At 41.4% G+C, this 8,757-nt stretch overlaps 1 non-coding gene across 1 annotated transcript; it reads left to right on the top strand.

Annotated features, from left to right (window-relative positions):
• The first annotated feature begins 8,414 nt into the window (after positions 1-8,414).
• Positions 8,415-8,522, top strand: LOC112725910 (small nucleolar RNA R71). Its single transcript, XR_003164990.1, has one exon. It is a non-coding gene; the product is annotated as a small nucleolar RNA R71 (small nucleolar RNA).
• Positions 8,523-8,757: the final 235 nt, after the last annotated feature.

The following is an 8,757-nucleotide window of genomic DNA, read 5'->3' as shown; positions in this document are numbered from 1 at the left end:
TACACTAATCTCACTGGCAATCTTATCATAGTCTTGCTCTTTATTTAGCCTTTGATGGTATCCTGGCTTATCAAAATGGGTTGCCCTCAGTTTTAATACTTTCATGATAGTATTTGTGCTAAAATCTACTTCAGTTCCCCGCACATAACTCTTATAAGTTAGAGCTTGATTCATTTCGGTCCTTGGGGTATTGGCATAGGATCCCCATATAATGTTCGCATTCATTCTGGTAATTGGTGAAATGAGCTCCTCCCACCTCCTCTTCCTAATCTTGGCTTTCATTTCTTGGCACTCATCGTCTGGCAATAGAAGTTGAACCTCTGGATATATCTTCTTCTGACTCATCCATTCAAGTTGTAGTTGATGGTACCAAGATCTAAATTTCCACTGGTCAAATTCAGGGGTGTTTTCTTCAACCATGGGCTCCTTTCCTCTCCTTCGTTTGGTTCTTAAGGAAGAGGCCATGATTGCTTGATTGGCTGATCATTTTGAGGTTAGAGGGGGTGTGAAGAAAGTTGGAGATTTTGATGTGTTCAGAGAAAAATTTGGGGCTGAGCTTATATGATGAAGAATGATGGAGGGAATGGAGTTTGAATGGTTGGAGTGCAGGGAGTGTGCAACTCTTCGGTTATGTGCATGGCTTTGAAGGTGGTGTGTTATAATTACTTAAATGAACAATGGAGGGCTGGGATACAATTGTGTGTTATGCGAATCAAAGGTGTGCATGTGAGGGTGAATGAGGACAATTTTTTACTTCTTCAATGATTTTCAACGTGATCATTCCAAGGAGTGGCAGATTCACTTTTTGAGACATGTGATGGGATTTTGTCCTCATGCTATGCTCTCCCTTTGTCTTGTCTCTTTCATTGAGTGTTCTTTGACCACCTAACCATCACAACAAGACAAAAAAGATCAACCATTATCAATCCAATAACCAACCCACCAACCAAAATGCCTACCATCCACCATCCACACCTCACAACCCACCACAAGCATCACCAGAATCTCAAAGAATCACTAACTTGGAAACCTTGATAGACAAGATATGGAAACAGTAAGAAATGAAAACCAAGAACCATGAAGCTTCCATGAAGAGCTTAGAGAGGCAGATTGGGCAAATCTCCAAACAGATTTCTGTTGAGAAACCTTCAAGCTCACTACTGAGTGACACCATTCCTAATCCAAAAGAAGAGTGCAAAGCTATACAATTATGGAGTGGAAAAACATTGATAGACAACAACAAGGAGGTAACCAAGAAGCCTTTGGATAGCAACAAGGAACCATCAGAGAAAGGGGAAGCTAGCAATGAGGACATGACAACAAGAAGAAATATCCCAGAGAAGCTCAAAGAGAAAAACAACCAGCCACATAGTTCAAAGGAAGTAATTCAAGTATACCCAAACTTAAATCGCCAAACTAAAGTTTGCTATCAATCGCCAATGTCGCAGCTTATCCCTCCTCACTGTAAGCCTTCTTTGTGTGCCTTGATGCTCAATTTCAATGTGCTCGAGAGAGAGTACTTGGTTAACAGTGTAGTGATCCTCATTTCCCAGCTGTTGATATATTAATTGCACCTTGTCGCCTTTGGAGAATCCTTCAGTTGGGATTTTTTTATTCTTCCACCCTTTGTGAGCCTTCTTCTTGTTTTTCTTCCTTTTTCTTGTTAACCTTTCTTCCTTGACAGTAGCTTTAGTTGTGGCACTTTCCTTCTTGTTTATCTTCCAAATTTCTTTTTGAGTACCTTCTTTTCCTTGCATATGTTCATTCTTCTGCTTTACTGAATTGTTGATTGCTTGCCTTGGGAAACAATCATTGATTACTTGGCTTCTTTCTTCAGAATTTTGTTGTTCTGGAAACACTTTCAGAGTAATGCTTTCCTCATGCATCCTGAGAGTTAGTTCTCCTTGCTCTATGGTACGCGGAATCGTGATTACACTTTAATTATGTAAAATTCATTACTCTTTCTTTCCCTGGAAATGGCGCCAAAAACATGATGCCAAGACCATGGTTCACAACTCCGTGTAACTAACCAGCAAGTGCACTGGGTCGTCCAAGTAATACCTTACGTGAGTAAGGGTCGAATCCCACGGAGATTGTCGGTATGAAGCAAGCTATGGTCACCTTGTAAATCTCAGTTAAGTTGACTCATATGGGCTACAATATATTATGTAAATAAAACATAGAGTAAGGATAGAAATACTTATGTAATTCATTGGTGAGAATTTCAGATAAGCGAATGGAGATGCTTTCGTTCCTCTGAACCTCTACTTTCCTGCTATCTTCATCCAATTAGTCTTACTCCTTTCCATGGCTGGCTTTATGCAAGGGCATCACCGTTGTCAGTGGCTACATCCCCTCCTCTCAGTGAAAAATATGCTCACATGCTCTGTCACAGCACGGCTAATCATCTGTCGGTTCTCGATCATGCTGGAATAGGATTCACCCTCCTTTTGCGTTTGTCACTAACGCCCAGCACTCGCGAGTTTGAAGCTCGTCACAGTCATTCAATCATTAAATCCTACTCGGAATACCACAGACAAGGTTTAGATTTTCCGGATTCTCTTGAATGCCGCCATCATTCTAGCTTACACCACGAAGATTCCGATTAAGAGATCTAAGAGATACTCATTCAATCTAATGTAGAACGGAAGTGGTTGTCAGGCACGCGTTCATAGGGAATGATGATGATTGTCACGTTCATCACATTCAGGTTGAAGTGCGAATGAATATCTTAGAAGTGAAACAAGATGAATTGAATAGAAAACAGTAGTACTTTGCATTAATCTTTGAGGAATAGCAGAGCTCCACACCTTAATCTATGGAGTGTAGAAACTCTACCGTTAAAAATACATAAGTGAAAGGTCCAGGCATGGCCGAGATGGCCAGCCCCTCTGATCTAAGAACCAGGCGTCCAAAGATGTCTAATACAATAGTAAGGGGTCCTATTTATAATAAACTAGCTACTAGGGTTTACAGAATTAAGTAATTGATGCATAAGTCCACTTCCGGGGCCCACTTGGTGTGTGCTTGGGCTGAGCTTGAGTGTTGCACGTGTAGAGGTCCTTCTTGGAGTTGAACGCCAGCTTTTGTGCCAGTTTGGGCCTTCAACTCTGGTTTTGGCTCCTTTTCTGGCGCTGGACGCCAGATTTGGGCAAAAAGCTGGCGTTGAACGCCAGTTTACGTCATCTATTCTTGGCCAAAGTATGGACTATTATATATTTCTGGAAAGCCCTGGATGTCTACTTTCCAACTCAATTAAAAGCGCGCCATTTCGAGTTCTGTAGCTCCAGAAAATCCACTTTGAGTGCAGGGAGGTCAGAATCCAACAGCATCAGCAGTCCTTCTTCAACCTCTGAATCTGATTTCTACTCAAGTCCCTCAATTTTAGCCAGAAAATACCTGAAATCACAGAAAAACACACAAACTCATAGTAAAGTCCAGAAATGTGAATTTAACATAAAAACTAATGAAAACATTCCTAAAAGTAACTAGATCCTACTAAAAACATACTAAAAACAATGCCAAAAAGCGTATAAATTATCCGCTCATCACAACACCAAACTTAAATTGTTGCTTGTCCCCAAGCAACTAAAAATCAAATAGGATAAAAAGAAGAGAATATACTATAAATTCCAAACTATCAATGAAACATAGCTGCAATCATATAAGCGGGACTTATAGCTTTTTGCCTCTTGAATAGTTTTGGCATCTCACTTTATCCATTGAGGTTCAGAATGATTGGCATCTATAGGAACTCAGAGTTCAGATAGTGTTATTGACTCTCCTAGTTCAGTATGATGATTCTTGAACACAGCTTCTTTATGAGTCTTGGTCGTGGCCCTAAGCACTTTGTTTTCCAGTATTACCACCGGATACATAAATGTCACAGACACATAATTGGGTGAACCTTTTCAGATTGTGACTCAGCTTTACTAAAGTCCCCAATTAGAGGTGTCCAGGGTTCTTAAGCACACTCTTTTTTTGCCTTGGACCTTGACTTTAACCGCTCAGTCTCAAGTTTTCACTTGACACCTACACGCCACAAGCACATGGTTAGGGACAGCTTGGTTTAGCCGCTTAGACCAGGATTTTATTCCTTTTAGGCCCTCCTATCCACTGATGCTCAAAGCCTTGGGATCCTTTTTATTGCCCTTGCCTTTTGGTTTTAAGGGTTATTGGCTTTTTGCTCTTGCCTCTTGGTTTTAAGAGCTTTTGGCTTTTTCTGCTTGCTTTTCTTTCTATTATTATTTTTTTTTTCTGCAAGCTTTGTTCTTTGCTGCTTTTTCTTGCTTCAAGAATCATTTTTATGATTTTTCAGATTATCAAATAACATGTCTCCTAGTTATCATTCTTTCAAGATCCAACATATTTAACATTCTTAAACAACAACTTCAAAAGACATATGCACTGTTCAAGCATACATTCAGAAAACAAGAAGCATTGTCACCACATCAATATAATTAAGCTAAGTTCAAGAATAAATTCGAAACTCATGTACTTCTTGTTCTTTTGAATTAAAACATTTTTCATTTAAGAGAGGTGATGGATTCATAGGACATTCATAACTTTTAAGACAAAGTTACTAACTACTAATGATCATGTAATGAAGACACAAACACAGATAAGCACATGACATAGAAAACGAAAAACAGAAGAAATAAGAACAAGGAATGAATCCACCTTAGTGATGGTGGCGTTTCCTTCTTGAGGAACCAATGATGTCCTTGAGCTCTTCTATGTCTCTTCCTTGTCTTTGTTGCTCCTCCCTCATTGCTTTTTGATCTTCTCTTATTTCATGAAGCATGATGGAGTGCTCTTGATGTTCCACCCTTAGTTGTCCCATACTGGAACTCAATTCTCCTAGGGAGGTGTTGATTTGCTCCCAATAGTTTTGTGGAGGAAAGTTCATTTGAGGCATCTCCGGGATCTCATGGTGATGAGCTTCATACGCCTCTTGAGCTCCATGAATGGGCTCTCTTGCTTGCTCCATCTTCTTCTTAGTGATGGGCTTGTCCTCTTTAATGAGGATATCTTCCTCTATATCAATCCCAGCCGAATTACAGAGGTGGCAGATGAGGTGAGGAAAGGCTAACCTTGCCATAGTGGAGGACTTGTCAGCCACCTTGTAGAGTTCTTGAGGTATGAACTTCCACCTCTTCTCCAATCATGATGCTATAGATCATGATGGCCCGGTCTATAGTAACTTCAGACCGGTTGCTAGTGGGAATGATTGAGCATTGAATGAACTCCAACCATCCTCTAGCTACAGGCTTGAGGTCCAATCTTCTTAGTTGAACCGGCTTGCCTTTGGAGTCAATCTTCCATTGAGCTCCTTCCACACATATGTCCATAAGGACTTGGTCCAACCTTTGATTAAAGTTGACCCTTCTAGTGTAGGGGCGTTCATCTCCTTGCATTATGGGAAAATTAAATGCCAACCTCACATTTTCCGGACTAAAATCTAAGTATTTCCCCCAAACCATTGTAACATAGTTCTTTGGATCCGGGTTCTTAGTTTGATCATGGTTCTTGGTGATCCATGCATTAGCATAGAACTCTTGAACCATTAGGATGCCGACTTGTTGGATGGGATTTGTTAGAACTTCCCAACCTCTTTTTTGAATTTCATGTCGGATCTCCGGATACTCATTTCTTTTGAGTTTGAAAGGGACCTCAGGGATCACCTTCTTTTTGGCCACAACATCATAGAAGTGGTCTTGATGGGCTTTGGAGATGAACCTTTCCATCTCCCATGACTCAGATGTGGAAGCTTTTATCTTTCCTTTCCCCTTTCTAGAGGATTCTCCGGTCTTAGGTGCCATCAATGGTAATGGAAAAACAAAAAGCTTATTCTTTTACCACACCAAACTTAGAATATTGCTCGCCCTCGAGCAATAAAAGAAAGAATAAATGAAGAAGAAGAAGAAATGGAGGAGAGGGAGAAGGGAAGGTGTTTCGGCCAAGAAGGGTGTAGAGGGGTGTGTTGTGTGAATTTGATGAAGAATGGAGGGCTTTATATAGGAAAGGGAGGGGGGAAAGGTTTCGGCCATATGGGTGGGTTTGGGTGGGAAATTGGTTTTGAATTTTGAAGGTAGGTGGAGTTTATGAGGTAGGTTTATGGGGAAGAGTGGATGGATGTGAGTGGTGAAGAGGTGATGGGGAAGAGAGTTTGAGGTGATTGGTGAAGGGTTTTTGGGAAAGAGTGTTTATGGGGTTGTGTTAAAGAGAGTGGTGAGAAGAAGTGAGTGGAGGTAGGTGGGGATCCTGTGGGGTCCACAGATCCTGAGGTGTTCAAGGATTTACATCCCTGCACCCCTTAGGCATGTAAAAATGCCTTTGCACACAACTCTGGGCGTTCAGCGCCAGGTTGGTGGCCATTTTGGGCGTTCAACGCCCATTTGTGTGCCATTTCTGGCGTTGAACGCCAGAACCATGCCTGTTCTGGCGTTCAGCGCCCAGAAGCTGCCCATTTTGGGCGTTCAGCGCCCGAACCATGCTCTGTTCTGGCGCTGAACGCCAGACAGATGCTCCTCCAGGGTGTGATTTTTTCTTCTGCTGTTTTTGATTCTGTTTTTAATTTTTATATTTATTTTGTGACTCCACATGATCATGAACCTATAAAGACATGAAAAACAATGAAAATAAAAATTAGATAAATAAACATTGGGTTGCCTCCCAACAAGCGCTTCTTTAATGTCAATAGCTTGACAGTGGGCTCTCATGGAGCCTTACAGATGTTCAGAGCATTGTTGAAACTCTCCAACACCAAACTTAGAGTTTGGATATGGGAGTTCAACACCAAACTTAGAGTTTGGTTGTGGCCTCCCAACACCAAACTTAGAGTTTGACTGTGGGGGCTTGGGTTGACTCTGTTTTGAGAGAAGCTTTTCATGCTTCCTCTCCATGGTTGCAGAGAGAGATCCTTGAGTTTTAAACACAAGGGAGTCCTCATTCATTTGGAGGACTAATTCTCCTCTGTCAACATCAATCACAGCTCTTGCTGTGGCCAGGAAAGGTCTTCCTAGGATGATGGATTCATCCTCTTCCTTTCCAGTATCCAGGACTATGAAATCAGCAGGGATGTAAAGGCCTTCAACCTTTACTAACACGTCCTCTACTTGTCCATAAGCCTGTTTTCTTAAACTGTCTACCATCTCTAATGAGATTTTAGCAGCTTGCACCCCATAGATTCCCAGTTTCTCTATTACAGAGAGGGGCATGAGGTTTATTCCTGAACCAAGGTCACACAGAGCCTTAAAGATCATGGTGCCTATGGTACAGGGTATTATGAACTTTCTAGGATCCTGTCTCTTCTGAGGCAATGTCAGTTGATCCAGATCACTTAGTTCATTGATGAACACGGGAGGTTCAACTTCCCAAGTATCAATGCCAAATAATTTCGCATTCAGCTTCATGATTGCACCAAGAAACTTGGCAGTTTGCTCTTCAGTAACATCCTCATTCTCTTCAGAAGAGGAATACTCATCAGAGCTCATGAAGGGTATAAGGAGGTTCAATGGAATCTTTATGGTCTCTAAATGAGCCTCAGAGTCCTTTGGTTCCTCAGAGGGAAGCTCCTTATTGACCACTGGACGTCCCAGGAGGTCTTCCTCCTTGGGATTCACGTCCTCTCCTCTCCTCACAGGTTCGGCCATGATGCTTATGTCAATGGCCTTGCACTCTCCTTTTGGATTCTCTTCTGTATTGCTTGGGAGAGTACTAGGAGGGATTTCAGTGATCCTTTTACTCAGCTGGCCCACTTGTGCTTCCAGATTTCTAATGGAAGACCTTGTTTCATTCATGAAACTTACAGTGGCCTTAGATAGATCAGACACTAAATTTGCTAAATTAGAAGTATTTTGTTCAGAGTTCTCTGTCTGTTGCTGAGTGGATGATGGAAAAGGCTTGCTATTGCTAAACCTGTTTCTTCCACCATTATTAAAGCCTTGTTGAGGCTTTTGATCCTTTCATGAGAAATTTGGATGATTTCTCCATGATGAGTTATAGGTGTTTCCATAAGGTTCACCTAAGTAATTTACCTCTGCTATTGCAGGGTTCTCAGGATCATAAGCTTCTTCTGCATAAGAAGGCTCTTGAGTACTGTTGGATGCAGCTTGCATTCCATTCAGACTCTGAGAAATCATATTGACTTGCTGAGTCAATATTTTATTCTGAGCCAATATGGCATTCAGAGTATCAACTTCAAGAACTCCCTTCTTCATAGGCGTCCCATTACTCACAAGATTCCTTTCAGAAGTGTACATGAACTGGTTATTAGTAACCATGTCAATATGTTCTTGAGCTTCTGCAGGCGTTTTCTTTAGGTGAATGGATCCACCTGCAGAAGTGTCCAGTGACATCTTTGATAGCTCAGATAAACCATCATAGAATATATCCAGGATGGTCCATTCTGAAAGCATGTCAGAAGGACACTTTTTGGTCAACTGTTTGTATCTTTCCCAAGCTTCATAGAAGGATTCACCTTCTTTCTGTCTGAAGGTTTGAACCTCAGCTCTAAGCTTGCTCAGCTTTTGAGGAGGAAAGTACTTGGCTAAGAAAGCCGTGACCAGCTTATCCCAAGAGTTCAGGCTATCTTTAGGTTGAGAGTCCAACCAGATTCTAGCTCTGTCTCTTACAGCAAAAGGGAAAAGCATGAGCCTGTAGACTTCAGGATTTACTCCATTAGTCTTAACAGTATCACATATCTGCAAGAATTCAGTTAAGAACTGAAAAGGATCTTCAGATGGAAGTCCATGA

Source organism: Arachis hypogaea, chromosome 11 (assembly GCF_003086295.3).
Source record: "Arachis hypogaea cultivar Tifrunner chromosome 11, arahy.Tifrunner.gnm2.J5K5, whole genome shotgun sequence".
In the NCBI taxonomy this organism is placed as follows: domain Eukaryota; kingdom Viridiplantae; phylum Streptophyta; class Magnoliopsida; order Fabales; family Fabaceae; genus Arachis; species Arachis hypogaea.
This window is presented reverse-complemented; position numbering and strand designations above follow the sequence as displayed.